The sequence below is a fragment of the Aptenodytes patagonicus genome, chromosome 7 (assembly GCF_965638725.1).
Source record: "Aptenodytes patagonicus chromosome 7, bAptPat1.pri.cur, whole genome shotgun sequence".
NCBI classification, from domain to species: domain Eukaryota; kingdom Metazoa; phylum Chordata; class Aves; order Sphenisciformes; family Spheniscidae; genus Aptenodytes; species Aptenodytes patagonicus.
Window position 1 is genome coordinate 46,332,369 of NC_134955.1, and position 13,873 is coordinate 46,346,241.

Sequence of the window (13,873 nt, forward strand, 5' to 3'; positions counted from 1 at the left end):
TCTTCCATCAAAGGTTAAACCCCTCCATCCAGCCCCTGTTTGTCTTTGTCCCCCGGTCGTTTGACGTGTTAGATGATAGCCCATGGTGTGTAAATAATGTATATACAGTGAGAAAAGAATTCAGTGTTGAGGTGTTTGAGATATGGAGCTGTAACAACTTCTAGTCATCCAGCATCTGTGATTTATGTGCCATTTTCTGTAAAGATATGAACAAGAATAAAACTAAATGGGAATACTGTGTATGAGTCCGGTCACTGATGTTCAAGGAAGGTGAATTCAGCCAAAGCTGAGAGGGGGGTGGGCGTCGGGCTGTAGCCAGAGAGAAGTGGGAGCTCCAAAGCAGCACAGAGAGGTCTGCACCTTCCTCCCCACCCAGGCATGGAGAAGACGGGGCTTGGATGCTGCTCTCCCTTTGCAGTGAAAGGCAAAGCTGAAAGGCATGTGCTTGTACCTGGGGCAGAAGTTAGGTGTCATGGCATACAACTGGTCAGAGAACAAGTCACTTCAGCATCCAGAACAGTCCTGGTGCTTTGGGTCACCCCTATCACACACGCCCTGGTGTTAGAGAGCCGGGCAGACCTTCGGGCAGGCTCAGCCTCTCTGCCAGGAGCAGGCTGCAGGGCCCAGCTGGCCTGAGGAGCGGAGGCAGCAGCCAGATGCCGCAAGCGCAGGGGAGCTTGTTGAGAGGGAAGGGCACCGACAGGGATTTCCAGCAAGGTGAGCTCTGATTTGAGAGCAGCGGGGAGCCCATACTGAGTTATCAGAGAAGGAGCTGAGATTTGCCCACCCTGCTAAGGGCATCTGGGGATGGTCTGATGGAAAAAACTGATGTCTTACAGGGGAAAAAGGCTGAGGCAGAGCAGATGTGCATAGGAAATGAGAGACTTTACTGGTGGAACGACAAGGCTGCTTGGGCTTGACTTTGTGGAGGGGCTGTAAGCCCACAGGACTGCATTTCCCCAGGGGGACAGAGCCCTCATAGGTCCTCACCTGGCTCGGGGGGCAGCTCCACAAACCAGGTGTGTGGTCTGGAACGAGTGCACCTGCAATCAAATAGTGCCTGTCTCCCATACTGGTGTCCAGCCTGTTCACCAAACATATCAGCCCTGCAGACCATGAGTGGTGTCGCACTATGAAGGGCAAAGAGGAGATCTACTAACCCTCTCATCTCTGCTGTTGATCCCATTGGTGTGCCTGGCTGAGAACAGCCCTGCTTGCAGGGAGAGCCTTTTTCTGCTCTTCTCCTGTGCCCCCTAGGAAGGGAGGGGAAGCTGGTCAATGAAATTAAGGAAACCTCCAAGCTCTGCCTTAAAAAACACTACCTATATAGGGCCTGAAGGAAAGGAAGGCAGAAAAAAAGCTGTTTGGAGGCAGGGAGGCAGCTTAGCTCTGCTACAGTGGGTGGTAGGAGGTCTCGGCATGAGGAAATGGGCTGCAGTGTTTCATGCCAAACCACCACCCCCTGCTCCACCATGGCCTTGCTGAGTGCTCCCAGTCCACCCTGTGGTACAGACTGGTCTGGAGTGTTTGGGAGGAGGCAGAAAGCCCAGCCCAGCTTGCCAGAAGGGACAGCTCTGATAGCTGCTGAGCAGTGAGGTGGGATGGGATGTGATATCCCCCTCCTGCAGCGGACAGCCACAGGAGAAAAACCTTCCCTGGCCCCCTGGAGACAGCACAGCCTAGTGCTCTGCAGGGAATGGGCCTTAATTCTGGGAAGGGGATGGTCCTGTCACCCAAGGCTAGCATGGAGGGGACCCTAACTTTTACAGGTGAGCTGCCGCAGGCTGCCCTCATGGCCGGCAGAGGACCGGAGGGCTGCAGCGGGGGGGCTGTGGGGAGCAAGGGGATGGGGATGAGGGAGGTGGGAGGGAGGCAAGTAGGGGCAAAGCAGAGGGGTGTGGAGATGCAGTGCAGCCCCAGGAGAGCATGAGCGGGAGGGTAGAGCCTGGCCCCAGCACCTTGGGCCCCGTGGGGAGCCCAGGCACCCGCTGAACCTGGCTCCCATTCAAGAGCAGCTGTCAGGACTCAGATTAGCATGAAGGTTATTTTCAGTCAAATATTTCTACAGCCCACCCCTTTCCTCTCCCTTAAAGGGATTGAATTTCTTTTTCCCCATAGTGCTCTGGAAGAGAGGAGGAGAGGAACAAGGCAGGGGAGAAGGGGTGCCCGGGCTCCCTGCGCAGGAGAGCTGCTTTGTGTCCAGTCAGCCCAGGGCAGCATAGCCCCAGCTCCCACAGGGGCCCATCTTGTCTGGGCCGGGTGTCCCGTGTGGCCGTGAGGGCTCCAGGCACCCATCTCCTTGGTGAGAGGCAGGCGCCCTGCGATGATGGGCAGGCTGCTGGCCAGGACTTGCTGCCCCAAAGCTCTTTCTCAGGCTCCCAGATACCCCCCTGGGTCAGTGGCTGCCCAAGCCTGGAGCCACAGGCCCCTCACAGTCTACATGCCCGAAGCCGTTGCCTTCCCCAGACCCAAGGACCACCAAGGCTTGTACAAGGTGTCAGTGGAGCAGGGGGACACCTTCTGGGGAGGGCTAGGAAGGAGCCAGCCCACCTGGATCACTCCCTTCCACTCTGTCTAGGACTGCGACCTACGCTATGGCAGGGTCTCCTAGTTCCTGGGCAGGCAGCTGAACGTGGCAGGTAAGGAGGGAGACAGACATGGGAGTCCACCAAGTGCCTGTGGGTGCCTCTCTGTGAAGGGCTTCAGCCCCGGAAGCGGACTGGAGGAGCACAGAGTTAAAGGGTTGGAGTGAGGGGGATCCCCAAAAGCAGTGGCTGTAGTGTAAGGATGTGGCTGATCCTAAGAGAGCAAGGTCTCACTCGAGGGGCTGCCGCTGGATCGGGTTGTGCTGGGAGCCGGGCTGCTCTCCCTCAGCCTCCATGGATCCCACAGCAGCGCGGTGGCTCCATTCTGCAGGACCACAGGCAGCAGCACTGAAGCCTGTGCGTTCAGCAGGGAGCATTGCACTAGGTTATCCCTGCCCAGCGAAGGCAGTATGTATTTGCAGAAAGCAAAATACAGGAGCAATGAGTGGTACTGGAAGTCCCCACAGCCGTGGGAGGCTCTTCTTCTGTGGGCTGGGGCTACTGCCTTAGAGGGCTACCAGGAGAAGACATAGAGGCTGGTGACGCTGTGTCCTGCTCACAGCGCTGTTGGTCCCAGTGTTCAAAATACAAGACAAACCTCTCAGAAGTCAGGTCTTACACAGTCCGTTTGGGCAGGAGAGCAGGAGTTATTTGCCTTTGGGATTTGAGATCTTACTGTTCCCCCTTTCATGTGTGTTTCTTTCTCTCCCAGAAAACTACAAATGGTCAGGAGAAAAATGCATTTTGGTATGCAAACTGGGGGTGCTGCATCATCCCATGACCTCAGTAGCAGGTTTAAGGAAAACACAGAGTGGAACAAGGCTTCTGAGGAAGCTGCAGCTGCCAGCAACATGGGAAACTTTTCTCAGAAGAATTACAGCCAAAGCCTCAGCCTACCATGTCCCTGGAAAGCCAGGGGCTGTGCACTCCTGGCCCTGGCTCTCTTCCATCTTGGACAAATGCACCCTGCAGCCTTCCTGCGCAGAGCTTTGCTTCATCCTACATTTGTTATTTAGGAGGACCGCCACTAAAAAACTGCCCTAGTCCACCCCAGAGGCAGCTGCAAGGCAGTGCTGGGTGGAGTGATGGCTGAGTTAATGTTCGCCAGGCCCTCTGAGGGCATTGGGGATGTGACCTCCAAAGGGACTTCAGGCAGTTTCTGCTCTGGACTGCATTAGGTTGCAATTAAGGAGGAAGCTGATAGTGGGGATTGGTAGGTATTGGAGTGGTGAGGAGTGTAACAGGCTTGGGACGGTGCTTGTGATCTGCCAGCTGGTATCCACAAAGGTTGTTTCAGTGGACGCACGAGGCTAATGCTGAGAAGACTCACACAGCCCTGACTCTGATCTGAAAACGGGACTGCCAGCGCTGGCTTTATGGGAGTTAAGAGGTACTGAGTGTTGCTCTGGCAATGAGACTGGGTCATTTTTTCCAGTGAATTGCCTGGACTGACATGTCCATGTAGCCTCAGACAAAGTGGCCTTAATCTGGGAGAAGGATGAACAAGGAGAAGAGGTACGGGTCACATACAGGTCAGTACTTACCTCTCAGCGTACAAGGGACATATTGCAGTGTGCATGAACACTGCACAGGACTGATCTGGTGATGCGCGTCATGTGAGGGGATGCAGCATCCCTTCACATAGACAGATCAACAGTATGGTGGCTGTTGGCTTGCCTGTGCTGATCTGAGACTTCAGCCTACCTCCTGATTAACCCTCTGGACCCCGAGGGGTCCCTACCAAGCTGGGGAGGCAGATGTAAGCCCCTCGTGGCAGCACTGCAATGCTTGTAGGTAAGACCACATAGGAAAGTCACACAAGGGCCTTCTCAGCAAGGTTCCTGGTGTCTAAAATTGCAGGTAAATGGTCTGCAAGAGAGGCCAGATTCACAGCCACATGGGTGTTGGGATGTCCCATGCTCATCCGCATGTCAGCAGCACTGCTGGGTTTGGCTGTTTGGGGGACTGCCTGCTAGGTTGGTCTGAGGCCCCCCATCTTCCAGCTCAATTTACCTGCTCCCTGAGTCTCCGCCGCAGAATCCACTTAAATCCCTCTGCACGCAGAACAAGTTCTCCTGTCTTCTCTGGCTCCAGACCTCACATGACAAACACGACCATCCACCCCCGCCAATCTCCCTGCATGGAGAGCCCTTCCATGAAATGAATCACTGACAGCCAAGCCGTGGTTTCTGGGAGGGACGCTTCTCGGGAGAGGCATCATTTTGCTCACCACTTTCCTACAGCTGTTGTTCTCACTGGTGGGCACAAGCTCTGGAGGACTTGACCTTCCCAGCTTTAGCAAAGCACGGGGCTCTGTTTTCATGGGGGAAGATATCTAACTGCTCATGTATAGCCTCCAGCCTTGCAGGGTAGTGTGTCACTCCAGTTGTACGGGCTGATAAGAAATGTGCAGGCTATCATCAGGAAAGTCAGCTGAGGTGGTGTGGGCTTGCTGAGTCAGAGGAATTGCCAGTGGCCATTGCTGGCCCCATGGCTTGCTCCTCATGCTGGCCAGTGACAGTGTCAGGCTCTGTACAGAGGCGATTCTGATTTATTTCTTTTCCATAAATAATGGCCCGTGTTAGTGACTGTCTTCTCCTTTCCTTCCCACTGACATTTTACAGCTCTCCCATGGACTTCCAGCGTGGGGGGTTAGGGTGCGTAGGGATGTAAGCTGCGTACCTGTGACTCTGAGGCCCCCCATCTTTATGCACGCAGGTAAGATCTGCAAGAAAGTCTCTAACTGTGCCATTGCTTCTTTGGGTGAGGAACTGCTGGAGCTGACGTGCTGCCTGGGAAACATCTTGAAACAGCAAGGGGTGAAATCAGGTGACAGACTGACAATCTACTTGTGCCCGTGCCCACCGGTGGTGGCTAGCATGCTGGCCTGTGCCCACATTGACTCTGTGCACGCTGTGATGTTCACCGGGTTCAGTGCAGAGTCCCTAGCAGACAGGACCTGGGATGGTAAGAGCCAGTGGGTAACGAGGACGTGTTTCCCTTGGGGAACAGTGCTAAGCTTGTTGGTTCGGCAGTTGGGGGGCTCAGGGTTGTGCTGATGGCAAAGGTTCTCTGAGTAAGACTCCCTGGGCTAACTGAGGGTGTACTGCCATGACGTACGGCCATGGAGCAGGGATTAGCACCCCAGGAAATGGCATGGGCTCACTAAATATCTTCCAGCCCATGGGATGGACTCGTTCTCTCCTTCATCCAAGGGACTGAAGGGCTGGGATACAGTGTCTCCTCTGAGGGGATGCAACACAGGCAGGAATGAACGGGAAACAAAGATGCAAAGCTGCTGTTTTTGCTAAATGGAGGACATGAGTAACAGGGACTGGGAGACAGAGGGAGAGGTGCAGGGTCATGGTACAGCCAAACTGCTGTGTGACTGATAGAGAGGGGCAGAGCTGCTTATGTGGCTCTTCTGCCTTCTGCAGCCCAGTCAGAGATGGTGATCGCAGTGAACCAGGGGCTGAGAGGCGGCAAGGTTATTGAGCTAAAGAAGATGGTGGACCAGGCTGTGAAGCAGTGCCCAGGAGGGAAACGGGTTCTGGTTTCCATGAGGACTGACAGCAAGGTTCTCATGACAGCCCTGGACATGCTGCTGGAGGAGGTGAGAGGCTGCCCGGCGCTACTGCTGCTTCCCCTGGGCAATGTGCCTGCTCTGGGAGCAGGGACAGGGGGTGGAGAGAGGGTCCTGGCTGGCCATGACAATTTTGCTGGTGTTGACACAATGTGGGGACATTGTCCTGCAGCAGCAGTGGCAACTGGAGCTGCACATGAGTTCAGGACAGTCCCAGGAACCATCAGGATGGATAACTGGTGGCTCTTCCCACAGCACCAGCCCTGTACTGTCAGCGGCAGGCAGTGCAAACCAGGGCTCGTAGCAGGGTGGACCAGGGGCTAGAAACACCCCAGACGTGGGCTGACACATTGTGAGCCCAGCCTTGGACTGCCACTGCACTGTCACACACTGCTCTGCTGGTGGACCTGGCACCCTCTGTGAGCGCCGCTGGCAGCTTGTGTCTGACAAAGCAGGCAGCGAGGTTGCTCGTGTGCCTGTTATTCATGGCACACAAGATGGCAAGGCTGTCAGCATGGAGCACTGTTTCTGAAGAGGCAAGCCCCTGCCATGCATTGCTCTTAGCTCCCTGGAGCTGCACAGAAGTCTCCCTGCCTCTGCTCATCCCATCTGCAAGCAATTAGTGTTAGAAAGGCTTCCTGGAAGATTTCTGTGCTGGTCAGAGCAGTGGCAGCGTAAAAATAGCTGCCTCTTACTCAGCAGGCCTGCTCTGGCTGAAGAGAGCATTTGCCAGCTCAGCAAGGCGAAAGAGAGTTCAGGCTGGTAAGCAAGGGGAACGGAGGTGCAGAGGCGGGGAGGCTGGTATGGGGGGAGCAGGGTGGTGTAGGTGCTCAGAGGGTGGCTCGGGGGAGAGGTGCGCAAGTGGGTGTAGGGACAACACAGGGAAGCCTGTGAGACCCCAAGAGAGAACTGCTGTGCTCTCTCCTGCAGCAGATGATGAAGGAGGGTGCGTGCTGTGAGCCTGCTGTCATGGACAGTGAAGACATTATTCCTTCTCTACACAACAGGCAGTACCGGCAAACCCAAGGGTCTGGTTCATTCCCAAGCTGGTTACTTGCTGTTTGGTGCTCTCACACACAAGGTAGTGGATCCCAGCCACAGAGCACTCATGAGCTAGCAGTTCATAGGCAGTGCAGGGAATAGATGTGCTGTCTTGTTGCACCATGAGCTCGTCTTTATCCAGAGCAAAGTCTCTGGGAAGCCCTCCTAGGGCATCAGCCCAGCAGAGCACATCTGCCTACAGTTAGTGGGGAAGAGCAACACATGCTCTGGAGCAGGACCTCCCAAACACATACTCCTCTGAGCTACCTTCTTGTCCTTCTTCTTCCTTTCACTGCCCTATCCTAGACTGAATCATTTGGTGGGATGCTCAGTCTTGCAAGGGTAATTTTATACTACTGGGTGAGGAGGAAGAAGCCAATTTGCTCCTAAAACCTCTGGCTTGCTTTCCCTAAGTGTAACTACCCCAGCTCAGGTGGGAGATTGAAGGCAGTGCTTCTGGGAGGGGCACATTTGAGGATATGTGTAAAAGCTGGTGAGTGCCCTCAAGACAAAGGGTCTATACCTGAAGAGCGTGGGTCATCTTTGGGAGGATGAAAGCCTTTAACACCTAGCATGCCCAAAGCAAACTCTAACAGAGCTGGATAAAGGAGCACTGAGCACAGCATGGAGCTGCACTTGGCTGCAGGAATGGTTGCAAGGGACATTTCCTGAGACATTATATGGAGTCATCTGGAAGAGGGAGTTCCTTTCTGAACAGTCCCTTAGCTTTGAGTCTGGCTCTCCCTGTGCGTGACTGAAGTTCCAGTAGTGCCTCATACCATGCACCCTATGAGACAGCAAGCTCAGGGCTGGCTGGGTCTTCTCTGTCAGCCTTGAGTGCTGGAGGCCAAACCTCCTGGGGTGTGTGCAGGGTGTGTGTGGAAGCCCTTGGTTTTCCTGTGAGCTAAGCTGTCTGTACAGCGGTGCCCAGCATGATACGTGACCCTCTCAAGACCATCAAAGCTGGTTTGCAAGAGCCAGGACTGCCATCCCAGAATGGCAATGCAGGGAGCGAACAGCATGTAGCCATGTTAACACTCAGAAGCGCTGGAAAACCATGACACAAGGCTGGCATGCTCATCTCTCAGTTGGATGGGGCAGACCGCTGCTACCATAATTCACTGTTCGGTTAAAAAGAGACGGAGCAAGCAGGGGAAGTTTCTGTTACAAGCACCCTGGAGCACTTGAGGTTCTGGAGCCTCCAGCTGGCAGCCTGCAGAGAGGGAGCTGCAGGAAGAGACGGGAAGGTCCAAAACAGCAGATGCCAGAGCAGAAGGTGAGAAGTGATGGGCTAGTGGGAGACCGGCCCCTGGGGAGCTTTCCTGGTGCTGAGTAAAGGAAACAAAGGAGAGTGCTTGAGGAAGCTGGACGTGTTGCTGCCAGTCTGACAGCACTCAGTTCTGCCCTGCACAGGGCAGGCATTGTTCCCTCTTACTCCAGCCTTGCAGCCAAGGGTCTCCTGAGGAATAAATGGGGCAGCGGGAAGAAGAGCTTGTTCTGCTTTCTGCCTGCCTGCAGGCACAGCGCTGCACTCACCCAGCTAAGGCAGAGAGGTGCCAACTCCTGCGGGGAAGCTGGGGCGGCTCTGGGCCAAGGCATCTCACGGTCCCTCTGCTTGCTGTCTCAGTGCTCCTACACTGGGCTCCTTGCTGAGCTCAGGGTTTTCCCGAGTGTTTACTGTGCATTTGGAGCCCAGCAGTGCCTGGGAGTGGCTCATGGAGTCCTCCACCACATTGCCCTTGCCTACAACTCCTCTCCTTCCACGTAGTCATCTAGGTGCAGAGGGACCATCCTCACCCTGAAAGTTCTCCCATTTTGATGCTACAGGATACTTGGATCAGCCTTGTCTAGACACAAGCAGAGGGAAGGAAAGGCGTGTAGCTCTCTCCTTTGGAAAAGAGCAAATTTGGCTGTGTGTTGTTTTTTTTTTTTTAAAGTGTCTCTCTCCTCCTGCACCTTCATAAAGCACCTGACATTTTATTTTTTTTCTGATAATGTTTTAAAAAAACTCTCTGCAGGAAGAAGGTGTCCCTGCAGGGGTAGTGGGAAGACGGAAGGATGCAATAACATTAGGACTGAGAGAGGGTACACTGTTCCCCGTTGTCGCCCTTGCCGGGAGGGCAGGCCCAGGCCATACCCCTCACTGCCTCTCCTCTCTTGCGCAGTACATGTTCAACTACCGGGTCAGGGACGTCTTTGGCTGCCTGGCAGACATCGGATGGATCACGGGGCACAGCTATGTGGTCTACAGCCCGCTCTGCAATGGCGGCACCACAGTCCTTTTTGAGAGCACTCCTGTCCATCCTAACCCTGGCGAGTGAGAAGGTGTCTCAGGGGAGCTGGGACATGCCACAGCCACCCTGCGAGACCCGCAGCAGGCAGGGACCTGGCGGTTTGATGCCAGGTCACAGGAAGCAATGGTTCTGCTGCTGCAGGAGCAGATCGCAGGCTGTGCCCAGCAGAGAGCTGTGAGGGGAAGAGTCTTTTCCTCTGGTTAGGAAGTCACTGCTGCTTCTCCAGGGGTGAAGCTGTTTCTCCCTGTCCCTCCCTGCAGCAGGGAGGGTAGCAGAGCTAGGTGATGTGGAAGAAAAGGGGCCGCTGCTGCTCCTGGACTGCTTTAGTCCTTCCCAGCGTGGGATTAGCTTGGCTGAAGGTCCAGGCACTGCTAAAGAGCCCTTGCTCTCACCTCCTCTCCCTTTATCTTGGTCTCGGGCTGGGAGGACCTGTGTGGATGGTTACTGGCCCTGTTTCCATTCCAGGCCGCTACTGGGAAACAGTGGAGAGGTTAGAAATTAACCAGTTCTACGGGGTGCCCGCTGCCATCTGCCTGCTCCTGAGATACAGCGATGAATGGGTGAAGAAGTATGACTGCTCTTCTCTCAAAGTGCTCGGCTGAGGTAACTGCTGGTGGCATGGGCTGGAGCAGCAAATCCTTGGGCATAAGGTTGTGCCTCTTCCCACAAATGCCAAGAGCAGCAGCACATTGAGAGCGGAAAGTTGGGAGACTGTGCTATTTGGGGGTGGCTCCGCGAGCAGGCCCTGGGAAGCTGTGTCTTTGACCTGATCTTTCAGCTCTGTCCCCCTGTCTTTCCCCTTGCAGTAGGGGAACCCATCAACAAGGAAGCGTGGGAGTGGTACTTCCGTGTGGTCGGTGAGACACAGTGCCCAGTAGTGGAGACGTGGTGGCAAACTGGTGAGATGTGTATGACCCCTCATTCCAGCTTCTGTTCTCCCAGGCTTTAGGAGTGACCTGCTGCTTCGTTGGCCAAGTGGGAATGGTTGTTACTGACACTCTTGTATGAGCAATGCTGTAAGGGGCCACGGGCACCAAAACATGAAAGAGAGAAATGGCCTTTAAAGCTAACCCAGAGAAACACGGGGGAGTTGATGGTAGGGAGCAGATCTCTGCTGAACTAAATGAGCAGGATCATCCTTCCGCAAAGAGCCTTCCGCAGCTCTCTGGCAAACTCAGCCCCAGCCTGTGGTCCAGCAGGATGCAGTGAGGGCCAGGGCAAAGGCTGTTGGCCAAGCAGTGCTACCTGGCTTTCCTCTTGTCCCCGACTTTGATGAGCATTACAGTTTCTTTTGCTTCAGAAACAGGAGGCATCTGTATCTCACCCTGTCCTTCTAATCCTGGAGCTGAAATCCTTCCAGGAATGGCTATGAGATCCTTTTTGGGCTCAGACCCTCCCTCCTGGACGACAAGGTACATTTATAACCTGCAGCCCAGGCACTGGCTCAGCCTGCTTTCCCCCAGGCACTTGCAGCGTGTACTTGCTGATGGGAGTGAAAATCTGTAAGCACGTCTTTCCTGCTCACCTCTGCTAGACAGCAACCTTCTTTACTGGAAAGGGACTAACAGGGAAGCTGTTCTTCCAACTAGTGCAGAAGTTGAGTTGTTTTCTAGCTTGCTCTGTCCTGACAAGACGGGCTGTGCTTGGGCTCCCTGGCCCATGTCTTTCCAAGGTGAGGTAGCTGGGTAGGAACAGCCAGCCTCCCTGGAGGGGCCCTGCATCCCACTATGGTAGGCAGCCGGTTGCAGACATCTGCTGGGAGAGACTGAGCCTGTCCCATTGGAGTCGGGGGCACAGGACTTTCCTCACTGCCTTCTGTGACATTTCCATCACAGTGTTGTTAAATAGGCAATGACTAAACATCTCAAGTACCCTCAGCCATGATTACTGAAAGGTAACTTTTACAGGGAAATGGCCTTCTTGAAAACAACATCTCTGTAGCCGTTTGCATCTCGCAAGCCTGGCCAGGTATGGCATGAACCATTTACAATGACCACGAGATTTCTGGAAACCTGACTCCTTATCCAAGCAAGGAAAACGCATGGCAGGTCACTGCAGAGGTGTTTGGTTGAGTACAGTTGGGTCTGCCTGCTGGTTTTCTGCACGGGGGCAGGACTCAGGAGAGCTGGTACTGCTGCTTTGTTCTTCCACAGACCCTCCACAGTGTTGAGGCCCTACATCTCCCCATGCCTGATACCTCAGCACTGCCCTGGGAATGGGTCACTCTCACCAACCTTCCCCATTGGATCACATGTGGTTTTAGGGCAGTGGATTTGTCCTTCTGCCCCCAGTCCTATCGAGCACAGAGAGGCCTCTTGGTGCATCTCTTGCAAACCCTGTCAACTTCTGTCACTCATCCAGAGGCACTGAGCAAGACCAAGAGTGCGTGTCTTGACGTGAAGCAAAGGGGAGAAGAAGCAGGACCACAGGCCCACTCGACTGGAGCAAAGTGCTCCCGGCTTGCAGTGATGAGGCAGGCTGGGCATTAGCCAGTGCACTGCAGAATGAGGGAAGGAGCCTGATGATAGAACAGGTACTGACAGAGGCAGAAGACTAAGAAGGAAGGTAAGCACCTTGACCCTGAGCAGTTGAGGAAGGAGCAGAGTACATGAGCCCTGGTGCCAACAGAGAGGAGAAGGGGGCAAGGTGAGAGCACGGCTGGTGAGCAGCTCACATGCTCACTGCAACAAGTGACCATGGCACGGTTCTGGACACTGCAGGGTTTTTCTTCACCAGGGATGGTGCGTATCGTACCAGTGAGGGCCACAACCAGCTGACAGGATGGCTGGACGACATCATTAACATCAGCAGACACCGGCTGGGCACTGCGGAGGTGGAGGATGTTGTGGTAAAGGTGTGGGTGGGAGGTAAAGCCATCCAAGGGGACAGTGAAGGTGCACTGGTGGTGCTCAGGGAAGCCTCTTTGAAATACCCAGACAGAAACATGCTGCTGCTGTAGCAGCAGGGAACAGTGTTGGACCCACACCCTGCCTGTGGGAACAGCTTCCCACCCTCTCCCCTCCCATTCTGGCTCTCTGAAGCAAGGGAGGGACAAAGCCTGGTAAGGTTGATGCTGTAAGTGGGCGAATCCCAAAGCAGCAGCCAGGCATGTTAAGGAGGAGCATCTGTGGGCCAGTAAAGATTGTGGGACCTGGAGGAGCAACCTGGAGGCACAGAACAGGGTCTAGAAGGTGCAAGCCTAGAGCAGCCAGGGACAGGGGGGGAAGACTTGTGTTTGCAGGCAGACCTGCTGAGGCAAGAAGGAAAAAGGGCAGAGGCCATCTGAGGCCCTTCCTTATCTCTCCGCATTACCATGGGCTGCAGCAGCCAAGCCGGGTCAGGGCACCTCCCAGGTGGCAGCCAGCCTGCCGAAAGCGCTGAGCCAAACCCCAGCCCTGTTCTCTTCCAGAATCACCACATGGCAGTGGCAGAGTCTGCTGTCATCAGCTACCCACATGAGATCAAGGGAGAAGGTAAGGTGCTTGCTTTCCTGCCCCTGAAACGTCTCTCCCGGGGCTATTGCACTGCAGTGGGAAGTGGCACTGTCACACCAACCCCTGGTAGCAACACTGTGCCAACGCCGTACAGCATGTTAGTGGGGATCTCAGCACAGCCATCACAACCTACATGTTATACCAGCTGGGCTTTGCATAAGGCAGCAGCAGCAGCACCATGGCCGAAAGCACTTACAGCTCAGGCTACAGAGCATCCCCTGAGGCTACCAGCAGAGCGGAACCTCTCCTGGCACTAGGTCCAGGCAGGCTCTCAGGAACATGCTGCGCATGGTGCTCAGTAACCTGGTGGTCCTTCTGCCAGGAGCCTACACATTTCTTGTGCTGAAGAACAGTGGCTACACGCAGGATACACTCGCTGCTGAGCTAGGGGAGCTGATCTCAAAGAAGATTGCTAAGTATGCGGCTCCAGACTATGTTCAGGTAACACGTGCAGGCTGGTCCAACACCCACTCCGGCAGCCTGGCCAACCCCTTTCCCTCAGCCTTAGCTCTGCTCCTTCCCATCACAGGTCACACACCAGCTGCCCAAGACATGCTCGGGGAAGATTAATGCATGGGGTGCTAAGGAAAATCGTAGAGGACAAGGCCAGTGAGCTTGGGGACCTAACCACACTGGATGACCATGAAGCCGTGCAGCACATCATAGAGGGATGCAAGCACCTGGTGGAGGGGCAGAAGAGCTGCTAGCTTGGCTCTGCCAGCAGCTACCTCCTGCTCATCCACTGCAGAACCAGGGCCACGTCCAGAAATGTCACTAAGCAACTGCTGGCCAGTAAGTGCTCAGAGACCATACCTCCACTGCAGTCTCAGAGTGACCTCTCCGCAACACAGAGATCCTCAAAACCTCTGTCTCCAC

General features: G+C 54.8%; 1 pseudogene; it reads left to right on the forward strand.

The window, feature by feature from the left end:
• Positions 1–2,323: 2,323 nt before the first annotated feature.
• Positions 2,324–13,704, forward strand: LOC143162850 (acetyl-coenzyme A synthetase 2-like, mitochondrial; annotated as a pseudogene).
• The last annotated feature ends 169 nt before the right edge of the window (positions 13,705–13,873 follow it).